Source organism: Rhinichthys klamathensis, unplaced genomic scaffold, assembly GCF_029890125.1.
Source record: "Rhinichthys klamathensis goyatoka isolate OS25496 unplaced genomic scaffold, OSU_Roscu_1.1 h1tg000149l_1, whole genome shotgun sequence".
Lineage (NCBI taxonomy): Eukaryota > Metazoa > Chordata > Actinopteri > Cypriniformes > Leuciscidae > Rhinichthys > Rhinichthys klamathensis.
Window position 1 is genome coordinate 1,307,539 of NW_026606684.1, and position 15,677 is coordinate 1,323,215.

Genomic DNA, 15,677 nt, shown 5'->3' on the forward strand with positions numbered 1-15,677 from the left:
AACCCGATATTGGTACGCTTCGCCCCCGAAAGCGAACCTCAGGAACTTCCTGTGTTGAGGGAGGATAGATACATGGAAGTAAACGTCCTTTAGATCTATCATGACAAACCAGTCCTCGGATCTGATTTGAACATCCCCTGTGACAGACACAGCGCCCTGTAACGTACTGGCAGGGAACAGCTGGCCTGGGCACTCCACAACCCTCCTCGGAGGGGGCGAGCGTCCCTCGGGAAATCGCTCGCCGAGTCTCTCTACGCCCTGTATAGGCAGGGTTAGTAGAACAGACCCCTGAGGGCATCGAGAAAGACAGGGCACCGTGTTTTTGTGCGGTGAACTCAGGTCTTTCACGATAGGGACCACCCTCAGAGTCCTGACGTTTAGCACGTCAGGATTTTTCTTTTTCCCGATGAAGTAGTATCCTAACTCCCTGCTGGGTGGGGGACCCATTCCGCCAGGAACTCTACTAAGGGAACCAGCCTCTCGAGGCTGGCCTCTGGATGAACATCCCGAGTGACAGACACAGCGCCCTGTAACATACTGGCAGGAAACAGCTGGTCTGAACACTCCACAACCCTCCTTGGAGGGGGCGAGCGTCCCTCTGGAAATCGCTCGCCGAGTCTCTCTACGCCCTGTATAGGCAGGGTTAGTAGAACAGACCCCTGAGGGCATCGAGAAAGACAGGGCACCGTGTTTTTGTGCGGTGAACTCAAGTTTTTCCCAATGGGGACCACCCTCAGAGTCCTGACGTTCAGCCCGTCAGGACTTTTTCGACGCGGCCTTTCTGGCGACAATGACTGTCCTCAGATCAGTCCTGCCCCGAGAAGGTCACGCCGGAGAGCGCCCGCCTCGTCCCTCCAGTTTCTCTGCAGGAGGGCACGAGACTTGACACTCCGCTTCTGCTGTGCTCTTTTGGAAGACGAACTCGACGAAAAACTTTGCTCTGGTTGAACATTCTGCGTGACAGACACAGTGCCCTGTAACGGCGCACCAGCAGGGAACGACTGGTCTGAACACACTAGAACCCTCCTTAGAGGCGGCGAGCGTCCCTCGGGAAAGCACTCGCCAGACCCTTCTACGCCCTGTTTCGGCAGGGTTAGTAGGACGGGCCCCTGAGGGCGCCGGGAGAGACAGGGCACCCTTAAGGGAGGTGAACGCAAGTCTCTCTCGGCGGGGAACCCCCTCAGATTTTCCTTTGATCGGCCTGAAAAGCCTGCATAAAAGTCTTTTTATTTTTATTTTTATTTTTTCGTATGCAAACATGCAGCCGCCTGCCCAGCCACCGAGTAAGCCTTCCCCACCAGCACAGAGGTATATATATATTTATTTATTTATTTATTTTTGGTGGAAGAGCCGGTGCTTTAAGTGAAGACGATGAAGCAGGAGAGAGATAGCTCGCGAGCGTCTCCTCCGCCTACAGTATCGTCACATAACCAGCAGATTTAGCACCAACAATGTTACCATAAGCATTGGACTGATTTGTGTAAATTCTGCTTGAAACCGGTCTAACCCAGGTCTTTGACACCTCAGTATGAAGATCTGGGAAGAACGGTAAGCACCGGCGAGAAGGTTGAAGTCGTGCAGACAGAAATCTATCATCTAGATTGCTTTTAATTCTAGAAACCTGTCTATCAGCTGGCCACTCGATACTGTTTTTTTTTTCTCTCTGGTTTTCAACAGCCCGAGATAACACATCCATCAAACCTTCTTCATTTGCAGTATAATGTGATAAACTAGTTTTCTCTGATGCAAAACTTTCGACATCCAGCTCCTCAGAACTGGAAAATCTCAATTCAACATCATCATGTGCCTCCACCCGGGCAGAAGTAACCGCCGCAGCGCGTGCTTCCAGAGCCGGGTGAGAGGCACTAGATCTCGGCGGAGATAGCTGAGATAGGGCGGAGCCCGTCTCAACGTCGCCAGTGAGATCCATCTGCGAGCCCCAAGACAAGCGCCGCCGCTCTGCCTCAACAGAAGCGGGACCCGAGCCTTGGGGAGCTCGCAGCAAATCACTCTCCTCGAAGAGCGATCGCCGCGAGCGCAGAGTTCTCAAGGGAAAACACTCGCAATGCTGACAATCGACTCCCTCGAGAGCCGACTGGGCATTGCTGCACTCCCAACACACTTCTTATACTGCTCGCTCATATTGGTTTTTTTATATAAAATATATATAGTGAAAACTCCTGACAAAACAGACAAACACAATCGACAGATTCAGACACACACAGAGCTGCTGAAGTAACTAAAAGCTGGCGTATTGTTTCAGACGCGTCACGCTGAGGGCGTTCCCACTGCGATTACACGCAGCGGTAGTCCCTGAAGGGGAACTACAAAGTCTGCTAGGCCAAAAAGACCGTTAATCGCGCGATAAAAATATTAACGCCGCTAAAATGGGTTTGCGTTAACGCCGTTAATAACGCGTTTAACTGACAGCCCTAATTTAAACTGATCCAGGTTAACAGCTCCAAAACCAAGCCTGCCTTCCTACACCAAAACAGTCTGGTAAATTTGTTCACTTACAGGGAATCAATACAATACTTAAAGATGCTCTAAGCGATGTCACGCGTGTTTTATGTCAAAACATTTTTTTGTCACATACAGCAAACATCTCCTCACTATCCACTAGCTGCCCATCCCCTGAACTCACTGTAAAAAAAACGTGGTCTCTGTAGACAGCCCAGGCTCCAAAAACGGCAACAAAAACAAACTGGGGCAACCCGCACTACGAAACATAACAAACACTGTTCCATCCAATAACCGACAAGAATGATTTGGGGGTGGGGTTTGGGGGTACACATGAAGGGGGGTGTGGAGGAGAGAGAAGCATGAAGAGGGAAGTTAGAATTATATTCTCTTTAAGTTTGATATGGCTGACAGACGACCAAAGAGACGACGTTCCGATAAACAAATTGCAAAGAAGAGGGAAAAGGAGAAGGGATGCGTAAAGTCCCGAATTTACATTGGAAAAGCCTTCGAAAGGTGGCGAGAACTCTGCCGGCAGAAGGGCTTCCAATCTGACATTCAGGTAGCTCTGTTTTTGCTGGACAGGTGGGTAAATCCATTTTTTTGCTTTTCTAAATGGACGTTCATGTTCGCCTAACCAACACAAGGGAGGGGGAGGGGACGGGATGAGTAGGAGGGAGGATCTAGCTAGCCTCCTGTTTTTTTGACAATACTTCGAACGCCAACAAGAAGTGACGACACCCAACATCGCTTAGAGCACCTTTCATTAGAAAATATGAGAATTGAAAACTGCTTGTGTTCAGTGTCAGCATGCAATCTGTTTATCCAAAATTATCTACAGTACAGTCGTAACTGTCCTTCCAGTCTTTTCATTTCTGCAGAACAAAACCAATTAGAAATTTTAAAGACTGTTATCCATGCAATGACTGGCAATTGAAGCATTCAAGATAAGATAGCTTAAAATGCTTTGCTCAAGGTTGCAAATCTCATTCAAAATTTTGTGAATTGAACCATCTACCTTCTGGTAAAAAGCCATAAGCAATAAATTACTTAGCCTTTTTTCAACCCCTATTGAAAAGTTTGGGTTAATAATACATTAAAAAACATAATGTTAAATATCAGGACAGTTTAAAACAACTGTTTTCTATTTTAATATATTTTAAAATGTAATCAATTCCGGTGATGGCAAAGCTGAATTTTCAGCATCATTACTCCAGTCTAAATCAGAAATCAGTTGTCACGATGCGGTAGAAACGAGGAGGAAGCTAAACAAAACTTTCAAATTCATTTTCTTACGTACCAGGAACTTTTGAACGGGAGTGTATAAACCAATACATTGTTCTTTGGGACACACACCAAAGGGGTTCATTATTCACACTGTTCTCTTTTCACGAGTTCACACTTACATACAATTAGAGGGAGTAAAGTAATGCGTATTTGGCGTGCTGTCTGGGGGGAGGGCTCCGAGCTCGGAATTCGGTCCGAACCCAGAGTACTCCCCCCAAAAGGCTAAAGAGCAGAGGATAGCCTGCTGGACTAAAGACCACCCTAAAGGAGTGCCAAGTTTGGCGGGATGGCATCTCGAGAAGGGGCCTGGATGCATGACCAGGAGGGCCCATGATGGCGGCTCACCGCGCCAGACTGACGGGCCCTGCTGGCCTGTGAACGGGGAGCAGTGGTAATTTGGAACGACCAATCGGGAGAGTTTGCACCTTTCTTGATGGGAGCAGTTCATGGCAGATCGTGGACCCGCCTACGGTGGAGTGACACTCCCGATCTATGTTTATGGGAAAGTTCTCGCTGCGTCCAATGTGAGACCAATGCTCGCTGGGCAGAGAGAGAAAACAGGAAAGAGGAAGATGAGTACTCTACCGGGAGATTTTCTCACTGCCTCTGCTGTGAGACCAAATGCTCACTGGACGGAAGAGAAAACTTAAGTGCTCTAACGGGAAACTTCTCGCTGCGTCCACTGTGAGACCAAATGCTCGCTGGACAAAAGAGGAAACAGGAACATGATTACTTGACCGGGAAATTTTCTCACTGCGTCCGCTGTGAGACCAAATGCTCGCTGGACAAAAGAGAAAACATAAGTGCTCTACCGGGAAAGTTCTCGCTGCGTCCGTTGTGAGACCAAATGCTCGCTGGACAGAAGAGAAAACAGGAAAGAGGAAGAATTAGTATTCGACCGGGAGATTTTCTCACTGCGTCCGCTGTGAGACCAAATGCTCGCTGGACGAAAGAGGAAACATAAGTGCTCTACCGGGAAAGTTCTCACCGCTGTTCTCACCGCTGTGAGACCAAATGCTCGCTGGACAAAAAGAGGAAACAGGAAAGAGGAACATGATTACTCGACCGGGAGATTCTGACTGCGTCCACTGTGAGACCAAATGCTCGCTGGACGGAAAGAGAAAGACCACCGGTGGACGACCCAGGGGGTTTTAATCAATGAGGGTTTGGTAGTCTTTTTTAATGTGGAACCGGTTGGTCATGATATAGCTTTGGAAAGAATCTGAGGACCATCTCCCAAGAGCTTGGATCTGCTGTTGGGAGAGACCTTTTAGAGCTGCTGAAGTTGCTGCCCCGATACGGAAAGAATGACTTGAGAAATTCTTTGCTGGAATTCCTGACTGTTGTAGAACAGATTTTGGGTGTTTCTGGAACCAAAAGCATGTCACAGGTTTATTGGATTCGTCTATGAACAGGGGTTCCAGAGCAAATTTAGCCTGAGAACTTCTCCATTGCAGATATGCCAGAATGGACTGGTATGGTTGGATTGCCGATGAGAGGTTAAAAATGTAGATGAAATTACCTTTTTTGGTTTGGTCGGTTTTAATTTGCTTAATCAAATATGAGATTGTTTCACCATCTAGTAATGACAAGTCTGTCTTGAACAATTAGATTTTTTTAAAAGAGTAGATGAGACGAGAATTATTCGGTCGATTTTCTCTTTGGGCAGGGATGTTTGGAATTTGACTGAATCCAAATTAATTCCTAGGAACTCGATGGATGTTGCAGGGCCCATGGTTTTTTCCTGTGCGATTGGAATTCCGAGCTCAGAAAAAAACGTTTTGGACTGTGAGGATGTGCTCGGCTGGGATGGCATTGGGAGGCGAGATTATAAAAAAATCGTCTAGCAGCTGAATGAGGTGGGGAATGGCGTAGTTGTTCGACAAAATTCAGCAAACGTCTTCTGATAGCATGTTGAATATTTTTAGGGCTGCTTTTGCATCCGAAAGTTAAACGCACTGTGAAATAATATTTCCCCAGCCAGCGAACACCGAATAGGTGCCATGAATTTGGATGGATAGGCATTACTTTGACAGATTTAATGTCAATTTTGGCAAGCCAAGCGCTCCGATTTTGATCATTTCGATTGCCTGATCTATGTCGTGGTATTTAAGTGAAAATTCATTGAGAGGGATCAAGCTGTTTATGCTTGGGAATGGATAATTGTCCGGCGCTGACAGGTCGATTATTAGGCGTTTTTTACCCGAGAATTTTCTTGTAGCCACTCCAATGGGGCTGATACGAAACAGATTAAATTGTCAAACCATCATAAAGCCTGACTCGACTTCTTTTTTGATCAGATTGTCTACAACTTTTTTGATTGTCAAAGCGCGATCTGTTACATTTACCCGAGTTAAAATGATCACAGGGCTGTCTGTCTTCGTCGAAAGAAGAGACTTTCCTTTCGAAGTCCTGGTTTGCGCTGGTGGTTGCTGCACAAGGCACGTAGCTGGTGGATTTAGCAGTGCTTGTTCCTGGGCAGGGAAGAGAGGAAGGGTTAACCTGCGGGCACGATGCAGTTGAGTGCGTCACTGACCTGCAGACAGCGCAATAAATGTTTTTGCAGCCTTAGAACACCCTGCTGTGGATCTGGGTCGAGTGCGCCCCAGTATGTGAACTGGTTCCACTGTGCGACTCGCACGGCACTTTTGGCTGAAAAAAGTTTATGATACGTGTAGAAGTGCCCTCCCCCATAGGACAGCACGAGCTCGGCTATGATTGCTAGATAATCATTCAGTTCGTGCCGCCCGTGGGGGAAATCTGGACAGATAATTTCAGTGAAACGGGAAAAGGCAATTGAAAATCCGGAAAATGAAAGAATGCGGGATGAGTGGGTGTTTGTGTTTTTCACGGTAATGGAGAAATCACCACAATCTATTTGGCGGTGTGGTTCAACTGCAGGGGAGCAGAGAAGAAAGGTCTACATCCGCACCTAAGAGGATCTGAGCGCGGATGCTTTAAAACTCTGGTGGTGGTTCCAGGGGGACGGCGTTGGACGGAACGGGCATCTGTATTGCTGTGAAGAGAGAATGTTGTGGTTTAGTTTGAATGAGAGAGCTGGGAAGGGTATAAGCCGGGGCTGCGAATGTCGGCGGCGGCCTTATGCTTGGATTACCCGCTGTGGCTTGGAAAGGAAAGTTAGTTGGAGGATAGGAAGGAAAGGAAGGATGGTAGTATGACGTGTGGGCTTGTGCTACAAGTGGAGGCGGACTCGCGCTTGTTTGAGCTACTGGCCTGAGCTACTGGCCTATGGGCGAAGCGAGCCGGATCTTGTGCGGGAGGACGACGGTGAGGCGATTTTTGGGCCCTGCGGGCTTTGCTCTGCCTGTGAGCCGACTTGGGAGTTGCGGCGTACTTTGGAGAGAGGTTGGCTGACTGTAAGGCAACGTACAGATCATACAGCTACACTTTGTTCATTTTTCGAGAAGAAGAATCCTGGGGCTCAGGTGCGATGTCCGGCGTAGGAGGAATGGTCCTGGGGCCGGCGGAATACGAAGGCGGATCCCTGGGGATGTTTGTTTCTTCCTCAGATGAAGAGCTTTCACGTTGCGACATGGTAGCAGAACGGCTAACCAAGAAGCTGCTAAACTGCTGCAAAACTGTCAATGGATTGAAGTGAGACTGCTGAATCTATATACACCTCTTATCATTGATTGCTGGCTGAGTGCTCTCCACCCGTGTTAATTATCTGAACGTGCTTCTCCCGAACTTTGTTAATAAAACATCATGTGTATACAGTATGAACTTGCTGTGTTGTAAAACAATCACGAACACGATGATGAAAGCAAAGCTTATTTTTAATAAATCCACATGAAGATAAATCACACAAAGAGAACGGCTTACAACACATATACCACAGACGAGACCCAACAGCAAATGAATAGACACAGAGGACTTAAGTATACAAGCAAATGAGGATAATTAATGACACACACTTGAACTAAATGACAACTAATCACAAACCATGACAACTAACTCAACAGTGGAAACGGTGCAAACTGAAAACAAAGTCCAAACTAAGTGAGAGTGTGACAGAACACTCGTCACATGTGAAACATTTTAGATTGATAGAGCAATCTATGAGGAATGAGGTTAAACAGTCAGGGTCATTTTATGCTTAAGGTTCATCACGTTCAGACCCAAAGAAATTCCTTATTTGGTTGTGGCTGATTGCTTTGGACCCCAGCCCACTAACCTTTATGACCTTAGGTATAGCTCTCATCTGCTCATTTACCACATCCTGACTGCTGTTTGACAGCATTCAACATCATGTGGGCTCCTGAAGGATCTGTCTAATACACTCCAACCATGTACAAAGCCTAATTTTAAAAACACTCCGACATGTAATATTCAGTAATACTGTATTATCAATTTCACTGCACTGACACTAATGAATGAAAACAAAAACTTGAACTGAATTGAGCTGGATGAGAACACTATTGTCTTCCACAGAGCTGCTGTATAGCTGAATTGACGTTTCATAATTGACTCATTTTGCAACATAGAGTTGAACAACATTACATCATCACTGAACTGACTCAAGCTGAATAACGATATTTTTGTCTTCTGTGCAATATAGCATTTCACAAACTAAAACATAAAAAAAGTTACTTTAAAGTAGCACAACACACACCCTTTCACAAACATTCTCACATGTACATACAACCGTATAGAAAACAGCTGCATGGGTTTTGAATGTTTTCTTGACTCCACAGTGTCACCGATAGATATTATCTTGCAAACTCTGAAGCGGTTCCATTAAGGAAGTGTTGCTGTGTGACTCCTGGAGCAAGTCCAGCATTTATGTGCAGTGCACCTGCGCATAAGCATTGCTTATCAGATCCTATTCAGGCAAATCACTCTCTATATCTCTGTATTTGGCTGACGGTTCAGGACCCAATTAAAAGAAGCCGTAACGTGGTGTTTATGTGGTTGTGTCTGCACAGCCAGCAATATGAATGGCACACTGACAGTATTAAAGAAGTGTTGATTAGAGATGACAGCCCTGAATAGGTAATTAGCTTAGGACCACAAACCACAAGACATTTGCTTCTTTTTTTCCAAGTATAATTACTCAAATTTGTACTGTGTACAGTACTGATGGTACTGTATAAGGGATGTATAAAGAGAGAAAAATAACATAATGAGGAAACAAGGTAGAAAAGGACAGCGGGAAAGAGAGCTGTTGAACAGAGGTTTGCGGAGAGAGGGAGTAGTTTCACCTGCTGCTGCATTTTGCTGCAGTGTGGTCTTCCTGCAACTATACTTCACTGCACCTGTGGCACCTGTGGAACAGTGTGTAGTGCTGCTCTCTAGAGTTCACAGAGAGAACTGCCTCTTCAGACTTCTGACTCTACATCTACAACAATACAAAACACTGTATCTGATATCCACAGAGTACATATGAGATGTGTAATCATACAAATGTAAATTTAACTAAATTTCTAAGAATTGATTAATGACTAATTAAATACTGCATTTGTATGCACTATTTCCAATAATACATTGCCTCTGTCTCAAGTATAAGGCTTTAGGGAGAGACAAAAAACAACAAATGTACTTTAATTAGCATCATGAATAATAATAATAAAAATAACTCAATAAAAGGCTTTTTCCTGCCTTATATTTGAGAAACTGTAGTTAATTGTAATTATAGTTATAATAATCATAGTAATAATTATTATTATAATAATTTGTAGCAGTAGTATTTTTATTATTATTATTGTTATTATAAATAATAATAATTTGTTATTATATGTTATATTATATGTTATTATTTTTATTGGTGTTTTTCTTCCTTATATTTATTATAACAGTTATTATAATTATAATAATTTATTATAATTATTATTACGAACAAAGAGTTCTATCATGAAACTCTAGATGGTGCAGGCTGATAGGTCCTTAAGTCAATTTGGTAGAGATCACATCGTTATAGAGCAGCTGATTGGTTGCTGTTGCATTAGCGGCCAATGAGCTGCGGCTCAACATTCAAATACTGGCAGTAGTTTGCTATTAGCAGTGTGCAGCGTGCTTCAGAAACCCTCCATCTTCCCCAGCTCACCCTGTATAGATCTGCTATGGGGGTTATTTCATGTAGGTAACATGTACAACAGCAACAGTATGTCTTACATGCTCACAGCATGTCTGTGAATGTATTTGTAGTAGCAAGTCCCGGTATTGCTCTGCAGGAGCAGCAGCATAGCAGATCTATTCCACCAAGACCAAATAAATTAACATTGCCATAATCATTACCATTACCATGCCAATCTCTCCAAAAGTTGACATGACAGAATTGTAATTAACAATAATCATCATCATCATCATAATAATGTACACTCACTGGCCACTTTATTAGGTATACCTTGTACTGGGTTGGACCCCTTTTTGCCTTCAAAACTGGCTTAATTCTTCATGGCATAGATTCAAAAGGTGCTGGAAACATTCCTCAGTGATTTTGGTTCACATTAACGTGATAGCATCACAAAGTTGCAGCAGATTTGTCAGCTACACATCCATGATGCGAATCTCCTGTTCCAGATCTGAGATCTGTCGACTGTAGATGATATTTGAGTATAGTGAAACTCATGGATGTTTGTTTAAGAAATCAGTTTGAGATGATTTGGGCTTTGTAGCATGGCACATTCACATTATCCTGCTCAGAAGTTGGGTGCACTGTGGTCATAAAGGAATGGACATGGTCAGTAACAATACTCAGGCTGTAGCATTTAAATGATGCTCAGTTGGTAATAAGTGGCCCAAAGTGTGCCAAGAAAATATGCCCCACACCATTACTGCAACCGGCAGCAGCCTGAACTGTTGATACAAGGCATGCAGGATCCAGCATGCTTTCATAATGTTAATGCCAAATTCTGACCCTACCACCTGAATGTTCCAGCAGAAATCAAGACACATCAGACCAAGAAACATTTTTACAATCTTCTTTTGTAAAATTTTGAGCCTGTGCGTATTGTAGCCTCAATTTCCTGTTCTTAACTGACAGGATTGGCACACGCTGTGATCTTCTGCTGCTATTGCCCATCTGCTTCAAGGTTCAATGTGTTGTGCATTCAGAGAAGCTCTTCTGCATACCTCGGTTGTAACAAGTGGTTATTTGAAATACTTTTGCCTTTCTATCAGCTCGAACCAGTCGGGCCATTCTCCACTGACCTCTGGCATCAACGAGGCATTTTCGAGCACATAACTGCCACTCACTGGATATTTTCTCTTTCTCTGACCATTCTCTGTAAACCCTAGAGATGGTTGTGTGTGAAAATCCCAGTAGATCATCAGTTTCTGAAATACTCAGAACAGCCTGTCTGGCACCAACAACCATGCCATATTCAAAGTAACCCAAATCACCTTCTTCCCCATTCTGATGCTCAGTTTAAACTTCAGCATATTGTCTTGGCCGTGTCTACATGCCGAAATGCATTGAGTTACTGTTATGTGATTGATAATTTTCATTAACGAGCAGTTAAACAGGTGTACCTAATAAAGTGGGCGGTGAGTGCACATAATAATAAAAAAAAATTAGATACTGTATATACTGTATTCAGTTATTATTATATAGTTATATTATTACTATTGTTATACTTAATAATAATAAAAGAGAGATCTGAAACAAGGGGAATGTAAATTAGAATCACTTTTTGACAATAGCAATCTGAATCCTTGTTTGACCCTATTAATCTCGTGTGATCTCTTATCTACATCACTGGTTCTCCCTGAGCAAATCACACAATTCCTTGGCCATCCTTGGCCACACTGCAGTATAATTCTGCAATGATCTGTGACATCAATCATATTGGCCCACAACTCCTGCAACCCCTTCCTGACTCCCGTCCAGCACTGGTTGCCAATGCAATAGTCCAGGCCCCCACCATTAATTCTCCATGCCAGGTCTGCAGGCACTCTTTCAGATTGCCACCATCGAGCCTGCCTTGCATCGGCAAAACATTTTGGAAAAATTGGGTTTGTCTTATTTGCAGAAAAATGTATACACACACACACACACACACACACACACACATATATATATACATATACATATACATATATATATATATATATATATATATAGAGAGAGAGAGAGAGAGAGAGAGAGAGAGAGAGAGAGAGAGAGAGAGAGAGAGAGAGAGAGAGAGAGAGAAAGCCAAAATAGTACCATGCTGCATTTGGTGCTAGTTTGAGAGTGACTACTCAAAGCCTTAACTTTGACACAATGAGATCATCTGAGCTGCTGAGAAGGAATACATTAAACATTCTAGGCCAGTAGCTCTGGGAACAAACACCAGATCATGGGGCTGCACTACTGTGGGAATTTTGGGTGGGGCTAAAACGGGGCTCGATGACGCACTGGAGCCCCTGAGCTCCTGGACACGCCCCTACTTGATGACGCACTAAGGCCACTGAGGCTAGCCCCTCCCCTAACAATAGAGCACATTCGCATCAGTTTGGCGCTCAATCGCGAGTTAAGCCTAGTTCACACTACAGGATTATAAGCCCGATTTAAGCCCGATTTGCAAATCGTTGAGCTCGCCGACAGGTCAGGGTGTTATCGCGTACAAATCGCGGGGGATTAGCGGACGATGGACGCTCGCCAATCTGTTAGTATGAAAGAGCCAACAACGCATCAAAGACGCTCGCTGACGCCTCGCAGACGCGTCGCCGAGCCCAGAAAAATATCTAGCATGCTAGATATCCAGAGCTGTCGCCCCGAGCCAGAGATTGTTCACGTCATGTCTGCCCAGCCAGAGACTGTTCCTGTTCCGTCTGCCCAGTCAGAGACTGTTCACGTTCCGTCTGCCCAGTCAGAGATTGTTCACGTCACGTCTGCCCAGTCAGAGACTGTTCACGTCACGTCTCCCAGTGAGAGACTGTTCACGTCACGTCTACCCAGTCAGAGACTGCTCACGTCCCGTCTGTCCAGTCTGGGACAGAGCAAGAGATGCTCATTCGCATGGTCGCCAAGGCTATGCTGGACTATCTGGTGCGTCTGGCTCGGATATGCCGGTGGATGCTGCTCCAGAGCCGGAGCCAGAGCCAGTGCCAGTGTCTGTTCCAGAGCCGGAGCCAGTGCCGGTGTCTGTTCCTGAGCCAGTGTTGGCAGTTCCTGAGCCTCTGTAGTGATCATTTTACACGGGATAGTTTTTTAAACTTTCGTCGAAGACAGCTGGGATTGACTGATAATCCGCTGTTACTGGTGAATGGGGCCGAACCGACTATCTCCCGCCTCGGCCTTCATCCTCCCGTCGCGAAAGCAGTAACTTCTCACCTAATATCAGCGTCGGCAGCTTTCCCGCGAGTGGGCGTGGTTTCAGTGCAGCCAGCAGACACGCCCCCAGCGTTTGAGAGCAGAGAATAATGCTCATTTTTTCTAGATTTTGATAGCTTATTTTATGTACTTGCCGGCTTTTTTATCATTCAAATTTGGCTGGGTGGCTAATAACACATTTTTCTGTGGTGTGACAAACTCAGAACATTTTTCAGGGACTTTAAAGGAAAAGGAAAGAAAGGTTTTTTTTTTTTATGTTAAGTGCTCACGGAAGAGGTGAGTTTTCAGTTGTCTTTTGAATGCTGTCAGGGATTCTGCATTCCGGATGAGGGTGGGCAGATCGTTTCACCAGCATAGTACCGTGAATGAGTGTTTTGGAGAGTGATTTTTTGGCTCTCTGTGATGGTACCATGAGCCATCCCTCATAGACCGATCGTAGGCTTCTGGTAGGGATGTAGACTTGTAGTAGTGATTGGAAGTAGGAGGGAGCTGAGCCTGTGGTCAATCTGTAAGCAAGTGTCAATGCCTTGAACTTGATGCGAGCAGCGAGTGGTAGCCAGTGCAGAGAGATGAACAGAGTGACGTGGGCCCTTTTGGGCTCGTTGAAGACAAGACGAGCTGCAGAATTCTGGATCATTTGTAGAGGTTTAGTTGCACATGATGGAAGTCCAGCCAGAAGAGCATTGCAGTAATGGAGCCTAGAAATTACCAGGGCCTGGACGAAAAGATGTGTTGCATGCTCAGTTAGGAAAGGCCTGATCTTCCTGATGTTGTACATTGCAAACCTGCATGATCGAGCTGTCTTTGTAATGTCAAGTCAAGTCAAGTCAAAATGTATTTATATAGCACCATTTATACAGACAGGCTGACCAATGTGCTTTACAAAACTATATAATATCACACAACAGACCGAGCAAGAAAAATTAAAATACAGATTACACGTTATTAAAAGCAATTGAATAAAAGTGTGTTTTCAAGCGTGACTTGAAAACTGACAGGTCAGATGCAGAACGAACATGAATAGGCAAGCTATTCCATAGTGTCGGGCCTGCAATAGCAAAGGCACGATGACCTCTGTGTTTTAACCTGTACCGTAGTATAGATAAAAGTTTCTGTGTACCTGACCTCAGATCTCTGGAAGGATTGTATTGCTCTAGGAGCTCAGATAGATAGAGGGAAGCAAGGTTATTTAGGCACTTATAGACAAATAAAATAATTTTAAAATCAACCCTGAAACAAACCGGCAACCAGTGAAGGGATGCTAAAATCGGGGTAATATGTTCCCGTTTGCGAATGCCTTTTAAAAGTCTCGCTGCAGCATTTTGAACTATTTGAAGACGTGTTAGAGTAGTTGAATTTATTCCAAGTATAAAGAGTTACAATAGTCGAGATGACAGGAAAGCATGTATCACCCATTCAAAAGCTTGGTGACATAGAAAAGGCTTAACTTTAGTCAGCATACATAAATGGAAAAAACACGATCTGACAACAGAGTTTACTTGCTTATGCTGTTTCAGAGAGCTATCTAATGAAACACCAAGATTTTTCCCACAGGTATTAACTGGCAAAGGAAGTGTAAATGCTTCAGGGAGGTAGTTAGAACTACTTTTAGAAGGACCAAAGAGTATAAGTTCGGTTTTATTTTCATTTAATTTTAGGAAGTTTGCAGACATCCACTTCTTTATTTCGTCTAGGCATGCCATAAGGTGCTCGAGTGAGTTTTTTCCTGCCCATTTAATAGGAACATAAATCTGAATGTCGTCTGCATAGCAGTGAAACGACACATCATATTTTTTAAAAATGGATCCCAAAGGGAGCATATAGAGGGAAAAGAGCATAGGGGCCAGGATTGAACCCTGAGGGACCTCCCATTGAAGGTGAGCAACAGAGGACATAGAGGAGCCAAAACAAACAGAGAATCTTCAATCTGTCAAATATGATATGAGCTAAACCAATTTAATACTGTTCCTTTCAGCCCTACATCATATTCGAGTCTAGACAAAAGAATATCATGGTCCACCATATCAAAAGCAGAGCTAAGATCTAAGAGCATTACAATTATAGAATCTCCAGCATCTGTTGTCAGATAGATGTCATTAAAACCTTCAGTAGTGCTGATTCAGTACTGTGGAGTGCTCGAAAACCGGATTGAAACTTCTCATATATAGAATATGAGTTTAAATAAGAATGTATTTGATTTGATACAACTTTTTCTAGAATTTTTTTTAAATAAAAGGCAAATTAGAGATAGGCCTATAATTACTCAAAACAGCAGGATCAAGATCTGGTTCCCTTTCAAGGGAACTTCGAGCTGCGTCAAACGCTGTGGGAACGCCCCTGCGTTGTGCGTCATGAAGCACGTATGGAATCAGCCCAATGGAGAGACGGAACGTCATAGGCGGGTGACGTCATCGACCAGGAAACTATAAAGCACCCCAAAAACACAAGTGCATCAGCTTCTGTGCCTTCAGTCGCGCTATATGTGAATCTGTCTGAATGTAAACACTGTGTCTGTCTTTAGTATTTGCTAGGCAGGAGTTCTCTTACGAGAGTATCTCTCGTACTGCGTAATAGCTTACGCTAGGGGAAAAACTCTTTTCCGCGAGATATTGAAGCCAAAAATTATCCTTAATTTTTTATTAATGTAAAACGC